The sequence below is a fragment of the Thalassophryne amazonica genome, chromosome 2 (assembly GCF_902500255.1).
Source record: "Thalassophryne amazonica chromosome 2, fThaAma1.1, whole genome shotgun sequence".
NCBI lineage: Eukaryota > Metazoa > Chordata > Actinopteri > Batrachoidiformes > Batrachoididae > Thalassophryne > Thalassophryne amazonica.
This window is the reverse complement of record NC_047104.1, coordinates 148,260,512-148,277,291: the sequence shown is the minus strand read 5'-3', so window position 1 is coordinate 148,277,291 and position 16,780 is coordinate 148,260,512. Positions and strand designations below refer to the sequence as shown.

General features: G+C 40.0%; 1 protein-coding gene across 1 annotated transcript in view; it reads right to left on the bottom strand.

Moving 5' to 3' along the window:
* LOC117500588 (ras association domain-containing protein 7-like) overlaps nt 1-6,203 on the bottom strand; it is a 28,270-nt gene extending 22,067 nt beyond the window's left edge. The window contains exons 1-2 of the mRNA XM_034159321.1: nt 6,077-6,203; nt 5,534-5,785 (exon numbers count right to left, since the gene is read on the bottom strand). The gene's annotated coding sequence lies outside the window, so the exon portion shown is untranslated. The remainder of the gene's footprint in view (nt 1-5,533; nt 5,786-6,076) is intronic.
* Nucleotides 6,204-16,780: the final 10,577 nt, after the last annotated feature.

Sequence of the window (16,780 nt, the reverse complement as noted above, 5' to 3'; positions counted from 1 at the left end):
TGCATCATGGGAACCCCCAGCAGTCTACGTCTATAGCAGCATAACTAAGGGATGGTTCAGGGTCACCTGATCCAGCCCTAACTATAAGCTTTAGCAAAAAGGAAAGTTTTAAGCCTAATCTTAAAAGTAGAGAGGGTGTCTGTCTCCCTGATCTGAATTGGGAGCTGGTTCCACAGGAGAGGAGCCTGAAAGCTGAAGGCTCTGCCTCCCATTCTACTCTTACAAACCCTAGGAACTACAAGTAAGCCTGCAGTCTGAGAGCGAAGCGCTCTATTGGGGTGATATGGTACTACGAGGTCCCTAAGATAAGATGGGACCTGATTATTCAAAACCTTATAAGTAAGAAGAAGAATTTTAAATTCTATTCTAGAATTAACAGGAAGCCAATGAAGAGAGGCCAATATGGGTGAGATATGCTCTCTCCTTCTAGTCCCCGTCAGTACTCTAGCTGCAGCATTTTGAATTAACTGAAGGCTTTTTAGGGAACTTTTAGGACAACCTGATAATAATGAATTACAATAGTCCAGCCTAGAGGAAATAAATGCATGAATTAGTTTTTCATCATCACTCTGAGACAAGACGTTTCTGATTTTAGAGATATTGCGTAAATGCAAAAATGCAGTCCTACATATTTGTTTAATATGCGCTTTGAATGACATATCCTGATCAAAAATGACTCAAAGATTTCTCACAGTATTACTAGAGGTCAGGGTAATGCCATCCAGAGTAAGGATCTGGTTAGACACCATGTTTCTAAGATTTGTGGGGCCAAGTACAATAACTTCAGTTTTATCTGAGTTTAAAGCAGGAAATTAGAGGTCATCCATGTCTTTATGTCTGTAAGACAATCCTGCACTTTAGCTAATTGGTGTGTGTCCTCTGGCTTCATGGATAGATAAAGCTGGGTATCATCTGCGTAACAATGAAAATTTAAGCAATACCGTCTAATAATACTGCCTAAGGGAAGCATGTATAAAGTGAATAAAATTGGTCCTAGCACAGAACCTTGTGGAACTCCATAATTAACTTTAGTCTGTGAAGAAGATTCCCCATTTACATGAACAAATTGTAATCTATTAGACAAATATGATTCAAACCACCGCAGCGCAGTGCCTTTTATGCCTATGGCATGCTCTAATCTCTGTAATAAAATTTTATGGTCAACAGTATCAAAAGCAGCACTGAGGTCTAACAGAACAAGCACAGAGATGAGTCCACTGTCCGAGGCCATAAGAAGATCATTTGTAACCTTCACTAATGCTGTTTCTGTGCTATGATGAATTCTAAAACCTGACTGAAACTCTTCAAATAGACCATTCCTCTGCAGATGATCAGTTAGCTGTTTTACAACTACCCTTTCAAGAATTTTTGAGAGAAAAGGAAGGTTGGAGATTGGCCTATAATTAGCTAAGATAGCTGGGTCAAGTGATGGCTTTTTAAGTAATGGTTTAATTACTGCCACCTTAAAAGCCTGTGGTACATAGCCAACTAACAAAGATAGATTGATCATATTTAAGATCGAAGCATTAAATAATGGTAGGGCTTCCTTGAGCAGCCTGCTGGAATGGGGTCTAATAAACATGTTGATGGTTTGGATGAAGTAACTAATGAAAATAACTCAGACAGAACAATCGGAGAGAAAGAGTCTAACCAAATACCGGCATCACTGAAAGCAGCCAAAGATAACGATACGTCCTTGGGATGGTTATGAGTAATTTTTTCTCTAATAGTTAAACTTTTGTTAGCAAAGAAAGTCATGAAGTCATTACTAGTTAAAGTTAATGGAATACTCAGCTCAATAGAGCTCTGACTCTTTGTCAGCCTGGCTACAGTGCTGAAAAGAAACCTGGGGTTGTTCTTATTTTCTTCAATTAGTGATGAGTAGAAAGATGCCCTAGCTTTACGGAGGGCTTTTTTATAGAGCAACAGACTCTTTTTCCAGGCTAAGTGATGATCTTCTAAATTAGTGAGACACCATTTCCTCTCCAACTTACGGGTTATCTGCTTTAAGCTACGAGTTTGTGAGTTATACCACGGAGTCAGGCACTTCTGATTTAAAGCTCTCTTTTTCAGAGGAGCTACAGCATCCAAAGTTGTCTTCAATGAGGATGTAAAACTATTGACGAGATACTCTATCTCACTTACAGAGTTTAGATAGCTACTCTGCACTGTGTTGGTATATGACATTAGAGAACATAAAGAAGGAATCATATCCTTAAACCTAGTTACAGCGCTTTCTGAAAGACTTCTAGTGTAATGAAACTTATTCCCCACTGCTGGGTAGTCCATCAGAGTAAATGTAAATGTTATTAAGAAATGATCAGACAGAAGGGAGTTTTCAGGGAATACTGTTAAGTCTTCTATTTCCATACCATAAGTCAGAACAAGATCTAAGATATGATTAAAGTGGTGGGTGGACTCATTTACTTTTTGAGCAAAGCCAATAGAGTCTAATAATAGATTAAATGCAGTGTTGAGGCTGTCATTCTCAGCATCTATGTGGATATTAAAATCGCCCACTATAATTATCTTATCTGAGCTAAGCACTAAGTCAGACAAAAGGTCTGAAAATTCACAGAGAAACTCACAGTAACGACCAGGTGGACGATAGATAATAACAAATAAAACTGGTTTTTGGGACTTCCAATTTGGATGGACAAGACTAAGAGTCAAGCTTTCAAATGAATTAAAGCTCTGTCTGGGTTTTTGATTAATTAATAAGCTGGAATGGAAGATTGCTGCTAATCCTCCGCCCCGGCCCGTGCTACGAGCATTCTGACAGTTAGTGTGACTCGGGGGTGTTGACTCATTTAAACTAAGATATTCATCCTGCTGTAACCAGGTTTCTGTAAGGCAGAATAAATCAATATGTTGATCAATTATTATATCATTTACCAACAGGGACTTAGAAGAGAGAGACCTAATGTTTAATAGACCACGTTTTAGTCTGTGGTGCAGTTGAAAGTGCTATATTATTTTTTCTTTTTGAATTTTTATGCTTAAATAGATTTTTGCTGGTTATTGGTAGTCTGGGAGCAGGCACCGTCTCTACAGGGATGGGGTAATGAGGGGATGGCAGGGGGAGAGAAGCTGCAGAGAGATGTGTAAGACTACAACTCTGCTTACTGGTCCCAACCCTGGATAGTCACGGTTTGGAGGATTTAAGAAAATTGGCCAGATTTCTAGAAATGAGAGCTGCTCCATCCAAAGTGGGATGGATGCCGTCTCTCCTAACAAGACCAGGTTTTCCCCAGAAGCTTTGCCAATTATCTATGAAGCCCACCTCATTTTTTGGACACCACTCAGACAGCCAGCAATTCAAGGAGAACATGCGGCTAATCCTTTGATCCTCGGCGGGTGTGTCGTCGAGTGGGGAAAAACGGTTAGAGATGTGAACAGGTTGGCGGTGTACACGGGGCTTCTGTTTAGGGCTACGCTTCCTCCTCACAGTCACCCAGTCGGCCTGCTTTCCCGGCTGCTCGGGATCTGCCAGGGGGTAACTAACGGCGGCTAAGCTACCTTGGTCCGCACCGACTACAGGGGCCTGACTAGCTGTAGAATTTTCCACGGTGCGGAGCAGAGTCTCCAATTCGCCCAGCCTGGCCTCCAAAGCTATGAATAAGCTACACTTATTACAAGTACCGTTACTGCTAAAGGACGCCGAGGAATAACTAACACCCAGAGCAGAAAAGTGCGGGAGAGACAGGAGAAGCCACCATGCTAAATCGGCTAAGAGCTAGTAGCTACGCTAAGCTAGCGGATTCCTAAAAACACGCAAAGTGAATAATGTGTAAATAATTTAGAGGTGATTCAGCAGAAGGAGTGCTTTAGTTAAGGCACGTAAAGATTACACTGGGAAACAAATCGTAATCTAGATAACTAGATCAATCTAACTGCGCAGATTAAACAGCTAACAGATACAGAAAAACACCGCTGTGCTCCGGAACAGGAAGTGATACAATACCGCAGTGAGAGCCAACCACCAGTAGAGGCGAGCAATGCAACTTCAGTGAATTATTATTATTATTATTATTATTATTATTATTATTATTATTATTATTATTATTATTATTATTATTATTAAGTATAGTATCTTTTTAGCATAATTTAGTATTTCTACAATATTGCTTTTAAAGTGTAATATCCAGTAACCCAGTTTTGCCAGTCAAAAACATTCACTTTGCTGAACTTCTTTCCAGTTTACAGAGTCAGTTTACAGAAGCAGTTTCAGTCTTTTGTTCATAGTAATGAGTCATTCACGTCATCAGGAGAGTCGTCAAGGGAGCCATCAGGGGAGGCTTCCATCCCATCATTAGGAGAGTGCTAACTAGAGCACAATAGGTGCTAATTAGAGCTATTGTTTAGTCACTAGCCTATAGCAGTCGGCCTCTCGGTAGGAGGGGTCTGGTTAGGTTAAAAAACTCCAGCTTTTGTTGGCTTTTGGTTTATTCTTCTCTACAAGAGTCAAGACAGAAGTCAGACTACCTGAGCAAGAATTTTAGCTGAGGAAGCTTCTGTGATTTGAAGCGAAACGTCCTCGCGTCAAGCAACCCAGTCCAGTCGAAGATTCAAGTTTCTCTACTATGGAAACCACCTGGACAACTGAGAGCCTACACAGAAACTTTACAGAGCTGTAATAAAAATCATTGCCGTTTATTTATTTATTTATTTGTCTAGCAGGATTACGTCAAAACTACTGCACGGAGTTTGACGAGATTTTCACCACATATAAATATTAGGCCATGGAAGACTGCATTGAATTTTGGAGGTGATCTGGCTTGACATCCATATTCTGGATTATGATTTCACTTTGTATACGCTTTGAAGGATTACGTCAAAGCTACTTCACAGATTCTCACCAAATTTGTGCCACAGATATATATTAGGGCATGGAAGACTACACAAAATTTTGGAGGTGATCTGGATCTGGATTGGCAGATGTCAGAAATCTCTGTTTGCTCTTTTTATTATTATTATTATTATTATTATTATTATTATTGCTACCACAGCCATATGCAGGAAGATCTCGTTCGTCCATCCGTTTGTCTGCCCACCCAACTCTCTCTCTCTCTGTCACCAGAACATAAAAAGTGGTTTACGTTATCCGAATGACGATTCTTTGATCAATGAATTACAGAGCAAAGGTTGGCAGGAAAAAAATCAACTCACAAATGTTTTCTTGTATTGTTTTAATTTATGAAACATTACAAGATTGACCTTTATCTCATATCCCATTTTCACTTTATGACATCATGAGCTAATGGGTCTAAAAGTCAGAACTGTGACTGCGCTGTTGTGTTGGTTGGCAGAGCTAATTATTAGCCACTCTGTACTTCAGCTTATGTATGACTGGATTTGAGTGCAAGGAGTTTTTGTTGGCTCAGATTCCTGAATTATAACCACAGAAATATTTTCTTCAACATTTATCAAATTGTACCATGTTTACAGTGACGAATGTAAAACTACAGACAGGATGATTATTATTGTGATTTTAGTCATTAGAAGTTGCGGTGTTGGCGGAGGCAGGTCTCACCTGTTGGATCAAGCGCCTCTGCGTGTCATTTGTCCTCTGCGGTATCTCGATGAGTTTCAGCTGATGTGAGAGTGAGTGACCCCAAACATTCACCCGTTCACACACTGCTGCTGCAAGCTGAAAGTGGAAAGAAGCTGTGGAATGCAGCCGTACAGGGTGTGCTGTTCTTGATTACTCTCTCGCCGGTGACGTCATGGTGCTGGAGTATGAGTAACTACGGGTAAGAACGCCCTCCAGGCCGTCAGTGTTTAGCTGTGGTGAGAGACACATTCCCCTGAGGACAATTCAAACCTCAAGTCTCAGAAATGCACACCATTAGTTGTCGATGGCATTCCCTCACGTCAGGACTTACTTAAAAAATTGTGCATTTAAAAAAATATAAAAAGACAGCGCTGAGTGTACACATTAAAGCAACATTTCAAGAGGATGAAAGTAAAACACTAACATGCCAACATTGACGTATGCTGCCACTACGCGTTTTGTGAGATCAGCCTGTCGTCTTCTAACCTGTCCCCTTGGTATGTTTGCTGACTGTGTTTTTACCTGCCGTTCGTTTGATCGGGTTACTCGATTGTTGCTAACTCCACAGAAACCTTTGCTGGATAGACTGATTTCCTGGTTTGTGTCTTCGGTCACTCCCATTTACTGCTCGGACTTCCATGACTGCTGGCTGTGACTGTTCACTCTGAAGAATCTATGAGAAGCAAAGCCAACTCCAGTGTCAGGTTTTCTCTAGTGTTGTTCTCTGCTCAGGGGTCCTGTCATTACACCAAAAACTGTTTTGGCAAAGGTCAAATATTAGTGATATAAAATTCTGAATCTTTTATTTGAAAACTAAGAAACAATAATATAGGCGTGTCAAAGGAAATTGTTTTTTTGACTTTAATATAAAATAAAAATGTAAGAGACTACAGCTTTAAGTGATGGTATGAGCCCCAGTTTATAGACAAGTAATCATTTGTTAACTGAACACAAATATTGTCAAGAACACAAAGGAATCTTCTTGGTTATTTTTATTTACAAACACAGAGGCTCTATTCGTTGCAATTTGTTCATGAATGTGATTACCACTGATGCACCTTCACTACAGTGTACCAATTAATACATGATTGAAGTAAGTGTTTATTATGTGTATCCATGTTCATGAATTTTGAAATCTTGCATGATTTTCACTCATTCATTGTTTTCTACATCTGGGTCAACAAATGTAGCTCCATCCTTTTGCAAAAACAAAGCCAATTAACAATGCTTAAAGGGACTATATCGATGATCCTACTGGAATTTAATTTGTGTTGCAGTTCTTACATTTACATTGACTTCTATATTCACTGCAGCAGTGGTGGGCACACTTCCTACCGAAGATAAAGTTGTCACTATCTGATAAAATTTTTGTCCAATAAATTTTAGAACATTAATGTGATAGAGGTGAACAGATGTGTAGTTCTACCCTCTACAAGCAGAAGAGACCTGATTCTAGAATGAACTGCTCTATTGTCTGCAGAAAAAGGAGAACTGGTCTCTCTCACACTCACACACACACACACACACACACACACACACACACACACACACACACACACACACACACACACACATTTCTTTTAACCCCATACTGATATGTGGCCAATATCACCCAAGTCACCCAGAGGCATACATTTTAGGACAACAGCACTAAACTCTAGTGCCTAAAACTCTCGTGAATATATTCTCTGGGTTTATAGACGTTGTTTTTGTGTTTGCTTTTATTAAATTCCACGCATCTTAGATGTAGCAGATTAGCAGACACAGATTATCTAGAATTTTGTTTTGGCAAGTTTTCAAGGTCTCTACTGCCATCTACTGGCCAGTAGTGCTCATGGCAGTGCTCAGACTGAAACTGGGCAGACACTGTACCACAGAACTGCACAGTGTAAGTTCAGAGCGCCCAATTTATGTTCTCACACACATTGTACGTTCAAAAACCACACGTCAGACTCAAGTTTCCAGAAGCAAAACATAAACAGATGCTTTTTTCAAACTTAATTTACAAAAACTCTCGATGGGAGACATCAAAGTTAAAAAAAAACAAAAAACATTACAAAACAGCTCAGCAGTGTTTGCACAGGCACAAGAATATTAAACAGGTTTTTCATCTGACCATACGATCGGCCATCAGGAAGTGGTCGTGAAATGTTAAGCTCAGCTCGTTACTCCATGTATACTAAACGATGCAGGACGCGCGATTAAACTGAAACTCGGTGAGATCCAAAAAATTCTCACACGAATGAAAAATCAGTTGAAAAAGGGCCAAAACTCACACTGGCACCAGTAGTGGGCAGTGTTCTATTTGACACCGGTTATATCAGATGGTTATCTAATTACAACTTGGCTTCTTTTTTTTTTTTTTAAATGCCTTTTTTTTTTTTTACAAATAAAAAATGACATATTTTACAAAAGCTCATTTACCTGTAAACACCAACACACGACATGCATAGAATTAGTAATCAACCAGTCAGTGTAGCGGAGGCACATTTTACTCAGAATGCCATCTGTCTGTGTTTGTTACAAAACTTCAGAATTAGTGCATTATTCAACATTAAAAGATATATGTTATATCTTAACTTTGCACAAATGACAGAATTGACATTAATGGAGTTATTCTATCAGTATTCATTTTATTTATACTCCAAACCATAACTCAGCACTGCTTTATTTTCCAGGGCATCAGCCTGATGGCAGCACGGTGATTGGGCAGAGTTGAGCTTTCTGGCTTCTCTCAGTGGAGTCTGTGTTGGGAGTAATATACTAAACTGGAGCTTCCAGTAGAGGGCAGGATGCTGAAAGACAGAAGTACTGATTCATTGTTTGAGTCTGTTGTCACTTTTGATGCTTACAAAAGTGATCGTGGTGTTAAAACTCAAAATCAGCTTGTTAGCTGTTGCAGTTACACTGGAGACAATACTAGAATTTATCGGTTATCTGTAACTTGTGATACATTTTTTGGGTGGTTTATCTCTTTATTGAAGATAACTTTTCAGTTATCTGATTATCTGTTATCAAAGTTAATTTTTTGGTTATCTGTGCCCACCACTGCACTGCAGACAGTATTTCAAAATTCTCCACATTCCTCTCTGATGGGGTCAGGTCAGGACTGCAGGCAGGCCAGTCTGGTATTCATACCTTCTTCTTCCACCATGCCTATGCAGTGTGTGCAGAATGTGGTTTTGCATTTGTTGTTTTGCATGTCAGGGAGCAGGAGCACCTGTATAAAAATTGAAGGCAAAGATTGAACAATGGCCAAAAACTAAACAAGAAAGCACAACCAGAGAGAAAAACAACAAATAAAAGAAAGTAAGGGGAAATATCTATTTATCAATCTAGCACAAAGGAGCATGGCTAAAAATAAATAAATAAAAGAGCAAGAACCTTCTGATGGAATCCAAACATAGGCTAAGTTAGAACCCTATGCTTTTTGTTGTTTCTGTTTGTTTAAAGGATCTTTGTTGTGTGTTCTTTTTATGGGCCTTGTACGAAAGTTCAGCCAAATTCAGCTTTGTCCTTGGCATGCTGTGACTAGCCACAGCTCAACACATAGGATAGATTTTTTAACCCCAAATTAAAGAATTTGTTGCGTCAAAGAGCTCATGTTAGTTTTATGCTAAGTAATTTGCTTCAATCTCAAGTATCATGTCTGAATCCTTTCCACTTTCATTTTATCATTAAAAAATTTCTTACAAGACAAAACTTAGATGGTTCTCTGTAACACTTACAATAACTTGACTGTTGTCGTTACTTCAGATGGCACTGATTTATTGGCATAATAATCTTCTTTTGGCTGCTCCCGTTAGGGGTCGCCACAGCAGATTAGTAGTTTCCATCTCACCCTGTGCTCTGTAACTTCCTCTGTCACACCAACCACCTGCATGTCCTCCCTAAGCACATCCATAAACCTCCTCTTTGGCCTCCATCTTCTCCTGCCTGGTGGCTCCATCCTCATCATCCTTCTCCCTATATACCCTGGGTCCCTCCGTTACACATGTTCAAAATGGATGAAATTCATTTTTCCTCACAATTCTATACACAATACCCCATAATGACAATGTGGAAAAACGTTGTTTTTTTTTTTTAGATTTTTGCAAATTTATGAAAAATAAAAACCAAAGAAATCACATGTACATAAGTATTCACAGCCTTTGCCATGAAGCTCAGAATTGAGGTGCATCCTGTTTCCACTGATCATCCTTGAGATGTTTCTACAGCTTAATTGGAGCCCACCTGAGGTAAATTCAGTTGATTGGATTTGGAAAGACACCTGTCTACATATAAGGTCACACAGTTGATAGTGCACATCAGAGCGCAATCCAAGGATGAAGTCAAAGGAATTGTCTGTAGACCTCTGAGACAGGATTGTCTCGAGGCACAAATCTGGGGAAGGGTACAGAAACATTTATGCTGCTTTGAAGGTCCAAATGAGCACAGTGGACTTCATCAACCATAAATGGAAGACGTTAGGATCCACCAGGACTCTTCCTCAAGCTGGCTGTACGTCTAAACTGAGTGATCGGGGGAGAAGGGACTTAGTCAGGGACATGACCAAGAACCTGATGGTCACTCTGTCAGAGCTCCAGCATTCCTCTGTGGAGAAGGTCAAAAGGTCAAGGTCGCTGGAGTGTATTTTAAATAATCTTATGAGTACAATAACTTCTTTCCTAATACCACGATTGTTGCCAAACTTGGTATGTATGTTAGACACAGTGACCTCAAGAGGTCTATTGAATCTGGGGTCAAACGGTCAAAGGTTAAAATCACCAAACTGTACGTTGTAAATTCTGTGTCATGTGCCGTCTCTGCCCACTGTGCTGTGGGTTAGTGATGACTATGTGCTTGTTTCTTGCTGAAGCAAGTGGGTTTTATTTTCTATGAAAATTCATAAATTATGACAGCTGTCTGTACAATACCTACTTTCCTCCACCAGAAACTGGAGCCATGAGGCAGAGATGATTCACATGAGTCCAAAATCTTTGGTTGCGTTCACGATGCGCAATTTGCAAACTAAAACAAATAACCCATTCACAGTCAGGCTGCACATTAGTCATATATCATGTTATCCTTTGTAAATGACAATGATTGTGCTTTATTATAATTTTATTATGTTTGTGAACAAGCTTGGGGAAATCCCACTGCGTCAACGTTGTTACTTTACGGTAATATATCAAAGAATAACTGCAGATTATTATATTCAAAGACATCAACATGGCCAAAAATAGGAATTTGAGTAGCATGACATGCAATCCATTTTGTAGAGTTACTGATGAAAATTTTTCTGACTCACTGACTCCATTAGTCCTGTGCATGTCCTGCTGATGGCAGGGGGGGAAAAAAAACGTCATCAGGGTGAGAGCTTAGGATGTTGCAGTAAATGATTATGTTGTCAATTTCTGCTGTGCCTGTGGTGTATGTGTATGTATGTGTGTGTGTGTGTGTGTGTGTGTGTGTGTGTGTGTGTGTGTGTGTGTGTGTGTGTGTGTGTGTGTGTGTGTGTGTGTGTGTGTGTGTGTGTGTGTGTGTGTGTGTGGTGGGGTGGGGGGGTCTAACTACACCAGCAGACACACAATCAGATGCTGAAAACATGATTTCCTGAGTCTGTTGAGCTGCTGTGTTGCATCTCATCCACTAGATGTCAGTGTGTCACACAGAATGTCCTGCACTGGCTGACAATGGGAAAGCTGCAGCCATATTGTGAGGGTATTCCAAACAAAGACACATGACAGAGAAAAGGCATCTTCTCTCATGAAACATGTCATCATCAGTTGCGGCTGCTGGTCTTTCAAAGAGGGGAAGCTCATTGTCGGCTTCGGCTTATGTCATAAAATTTGTTCTTTTTCAAGAAAATGGTCTGTGACCCCTGTTGTGCCAAGTAGCCAGCCATCTTTTCCACAGACTTGATCAGTGTCCTCTCAGTTAGGCTGCTTGGACGGCCTTTGCCCATTGTGTTGCGGGTGTAAGACGTCAGCCTTTTTAAACGAGAAGCTCCTTTCTACACCCGCAGATGAAGCTCCAGCTGTTGCCACTAACAGTTTGTACAGCTGAGGCATTACACTGTCCAACTCCAGGTGTTTTAGAAAAACCAAGAAATCCCACAGCTTCCCCTGTTACCCTGGAAGTCCTGATTTGAATGCAGGACTTGAAGTTCAGACCTCAGTCTCCCTGAATCAAAGAATTGGCCATAACTTTTCAGGACACTCTGGAAACACTTCTCTCATGGCATCAACTGTCCCTGCATTGACTCATTCTAAGAAGTGCAAACTTTCCAAATTTGAAATTTGGAATCTCCTCCATGAGATTATCAAGGATGGCCATGTACACACTTCTGTAGTGCTCCTGGGGATCCTGGAATTGGGAGATGACGCCTTCTCATGGGTTCATCTCGTGGGTGTGGATGTGAGACCTGCTGCTTTGGGCATAAACAGCTTGGAAAGCCCCCTCTGACCTCTTCTCTTTGACAAAAGCAAGAAGACACTCCATCCTTTGACGATATCAAAGACCACATCAGTCTTTGAGAAGTTTGTTCATATGTGTACAACATGCAAACCCACTCAAAGATAGTTAGATAATATCTATGCTAATTCCTTATTTCATGTTAGTGATCAAGTATTTGCCTTTGTTATCTGTTTAGAGTTTTTGAAACCTGGTTTAAAGTGTAAATTGTTAAGTTTCACTGCCATCATATATGCAAGTGTCAGACACAGCGAGATCTCCCCCTGTTGGTGAGAGCCAGTAACATTAGAAATGTGAGACTAAACCACGCTCACTGTGACGTTCACATGGTATAAAAAGTGTTTTAGGGGCCTTTCAGAAGATGGACACTGTCTGAGAGGGTCCCGGTCTGGTTTTCATTGTGACCTTTAATAAATCCAAAATGAGGAACACAGTGGTTTGGTTCTTGGTAAGGGGCAGTAAATTACATAAAGAGCCGGGAGAAATTAGAGGTGTTATTCCCGCTGTAATCCAATTCCAACGTTTGCACAGATCCGTGTCTACCACTGAAGGCTACATCTTAATCCGCATAATAATATAGTTTGATGAAAGTGTTACGCAGAATCTCAGACAAAGGGTGTGGTCGGCTCATCGAAGCTTACCGTAGCAATGGCGTCTTCAAGCCAAACTGGAAATTCTGAGCGGGATCCACATCAGTACTTTCGTATGGTAGCTTAAATTAATCCATTTTGGCATCATCGTCGCTACACCACTTTCTCTGACGGCGACATTATTGATATCTGAGTAGCAGCGCCCGCGGCCAGGACGCAGTGTAATACATCAAATGTGAAACAGTTGAATATTTTGCCACGTCCACGTGATATTTTCAGTTTCAATTTCTTTTCATTTATATAGTGCCATATCACAACAAGATTGCCTCAAGGTGCTTCACACAAGTAAGGCCTAACCTTACCAACCCCCAGAGCAACAGTGGTAAGGAAAAACTCCCTCTGAGGAAGAAACCTCAAGCAGACCAGACTCAAAGGGGTGACCCTCTGCTTGAGCCATGCTACAAACATAAATTACAGAACAATTCACATAACGAACATACAAGAAATGTTGCCAGTGCACAGGATGGTCTCTGGAACAGACACCACACCCATCTCTGGATGGAGCTGCACCTCAAACAGAGAGAAAATTAAAAAAAAAGCAGAATCAAGTGTAAATTAGGAGAGAGCAGAAAAGCGCATCTAACCAGCACAGAAGCTGTCCATCTTTTGCCAGGAATGCGCGGCTTTCTCCCGCTTATGCCTCTGTGTGTCTCATTAATTAAAGCCCCCCTCCCTGCTACAACAGGTAATGCGGAACTAATGAACTAATTTACAAATTCACCATTAAAGCAGCTTAACGGAACACAGAAATAACCCTCATGACTATTTTAGACAGAGAATATAGGAATTTAGTTCTGACAACGTTCATAAGAATAAAATAGCAAAATAATCTCAAATAAAATATCTGCTCAGCTACACAAACATCAGAAAGACAAGAAATACAGTGTATTTTGTCAGCATTAAGCAACAAGAAAAACAGAAGAAATACTAAGGTGATCGCCAGCCACTAGCCCTAAACTTCACTAAAAGAATTTAGGTAAAGCTGAGGCTGCGTCACGCTCCGTTTCCTAATAAAAATGAATGAAAACAGTAAAAAGCGTAAAACAAAACTATACCAGTATGCTAGGCGTATGAAAGGGAAAATAAGTGCGTCTTAAGTCTGGACTCTATAGAATCTGACTGTTTTACTGACTCAGGGAGATCATTCCACAGAACAGGGGCACGATAAGAGAAAGCTCTGTGACCCGCAGACTTCTTATTCACCTTATGGACACTAAGGGTCCTGCACCTTGAGAACGCAAGCCTGGGCTGGTACGTAGGGTTTAATTAGGTCATCTAAGTAGGGAGGTGCCAGTCTGTTAACAATTTTATAGGCATTTTATAGTAGCAGAACCTTAAAATTTGATCTCACTGGGACAGGAACCCGGTACAGGCATGGGCACAATTTGGTGGGGGATAGGGGGACATGTCCCCCCCAACTTTTCAACCAGGGGGGACAGAATATGGTATGCCCCCCCCCACACACACACATCTTCTGACATATATGTGTGTACTTGAAACATGCTATGTCAGTCTTATGTGCAAACCATGTCAGAATAGTATCTTTGTTTCTGCAAGTTTGTATTTTTAGCAGCATTGACTTGTTTACAGCACCTGTTTCTCATTTATCACATTCGGAATTTTCTGGGACTGCATTTGCCCAGATTTGAAACCAAAAATAGGTGCCTCTTGGGACTAGTGTCTACACATAAGTATCAATGGACCATATGCTTATTTACTAAATTCTGAAAGTTAGAAAAGGAAATCAGAAAAGCTATCTGGGACCTCAGAAAGCCCATCTGCAATTATTGCTTGATCTCCAAAATCAGCAAGCGAAATTATGTTCAGTATGAGTTGTCATTAGTGCCACTTCAAAAATTAAATTCATGATAAGTAATTTATCCAAAACTTATGATCTGTTGTTTTTTTCAAACTTATGCAAAAACAAATCTTGAGAAAAAAAAATACAGTATGCGATAGTTAATATTATTAAGAGCCTGTTCTTTTATATTTATGAATACATTTTACAACATTGCAGTTGTTTTTTAATGAAAACTCAACTTATCATTTTTTTTTTTAGTTATACACATGTGGTGAGACCTTATTTACACCAGGACGTTAATAAAATCAATGCTGGCTATTCTCAGAATAAAGTACTTATATCCACAGTTTCAAATTGCATAAGTCAAATGGTGTCCACTTTATGGTCTTCTCAAAACATTAAAATTACTGTTCTGGATGCTCAGAATGCATCTGAGCTTATCTAGAAACCGTTGGCTTCAGGGGGCCTAAAACAGCCCCCAGACCCCAGGCCTATGGGCTTCGGCCGTATGGGCCTCGCACTTTGTCCCCCCCAGTTTCTAGTTCTAAATTGCGCCCTTGAGTAAAGGGATGCCAAAATGGGTGTAATGTGGACAAACTTTCTCTCTCGACATCTCACACGATTACCCATTCAGATTTTCGGAAAAAATTTAATTGGATTAAAATGCTCTTTTCATGCTTTTTATGTGCCTGAACAAAGTTGACCGCTTGCTGGCATAGACTCCAGCCTCCAGTAACCCTGATCTGGAATAAATGGACTGGAGAAGATATTTGTAGAAAAAGTAGGACAGCTTGCGTTTCAAACTGAAGCATGTGTCGGCTGTGGTGATGTTCTGCTTTGCGGACAGTTTTACAAATCATAAAAAAAAAATCTTTACACTGTACAACTGCTTCAATAAAAGCACATTTGTCTCAGTATGTACAGTGAATATTTGTACAAACTGGCACACAGAGATAACAGAAAAGCTATGTGTGGTTAGTGGTGTCAGTAATTATAGTGTCTTGACAATTTGCTTGCCATGTTGTGTTCACAACAAATTTCCAAATGAGCAACTTTGTATTAAAGTGCACACAGACAGCGCACTGCATCACCCGTGTAATTACTGTCAATCTGATTCTCAAAGAGCTTTTGTTAGGCTGCAGTCCAGCAAAAATTAAAAAGGCAATCGACCATGGTTTTAATCAGTTCATTTGTTCATGTGCATCCCAAAGTAAAGCAAAGAAAACATTATTATTATTATTATTATTATTATTATTATTATTATTATTATTATTATTATTATTATTATATGCGAGTACCAGTTGAAACTGCTTCTTATATCAATCAATCAAGTTTTATTTCTATAGCACTTTACAACAGTTTTCACTGAACCAAAGTGCTTTCCAATAGCACCAGCTAGAGATAAAATAAAAAGAACAGTACGAAAAACACAATAAAACACAATAAGAGCATCCAAAATAGAATAAAAATAGACAAAAAAGTGTCAAAGCAATTATGTGCAAAAAGCTGCCCTGAACAAGTATGTTTTTAACTTAGCTTTAAACAGAGGCAAACTATTAATGGACCTCAGTTCAGGAGGTAATGCATCCCACAACTTAGGACCTGCTACTGCAAAAGAACGGTCACCCCATTGTTTGGACCTGGACCTGGGAACCTCCAGAAAGTTTTGGTCAGCAGACCGAAGTGCTCTGACAGGGTTGTGTGTTTTTAACAGGTCACATAAATAAGAAGGTGCAATGCCATTTACAGCTTTAAAAACAAACATTAACAGTTTAAAATCAACTCTAAAACGGACTGGAAGCCAGTGCAGGGAGTAAAGTACAGGAGTGATGTGGCTGTGCTTCCTGGTGTTGGTCAACAGGCGAGCAGCAGCATTCTGGACCAGTTGGAGTCGGTTTAGAGAGCCTTGAGTGATACCAACATAAAGTGCATTGCGATAGTCAATCCGGGAGCTGATAAAAGCATGCATAGCCTTTTCAAGGTCCTTTTGGCTTAGAAAGGGTTTGACTTTTGCCAGGAGTCTCAGCTGGAAAAAACTGGCTCTTACCACACTGTCAATTTGTTTCTCAAATTTTAAACAGTCGTCAAACAGCACACCAAGGTTCCTTTCCTATATGGTTCTCTTTCTTTCAGCTAACTGTCATATTTGTGGGGGTAATCAAGTGCTCTGCAATTATATTTCAGTGGGTGTTGTTCCATGAACTTGTCTTGCCTGGTTTTGAAGGCATTGACTGATGGTGCATTGACAACTTCATCAGGTAGCCCATTCCACCATTACTGAAAGAAAAAAAAAAACTGCTTTTTGTTAGTATTTGTAGT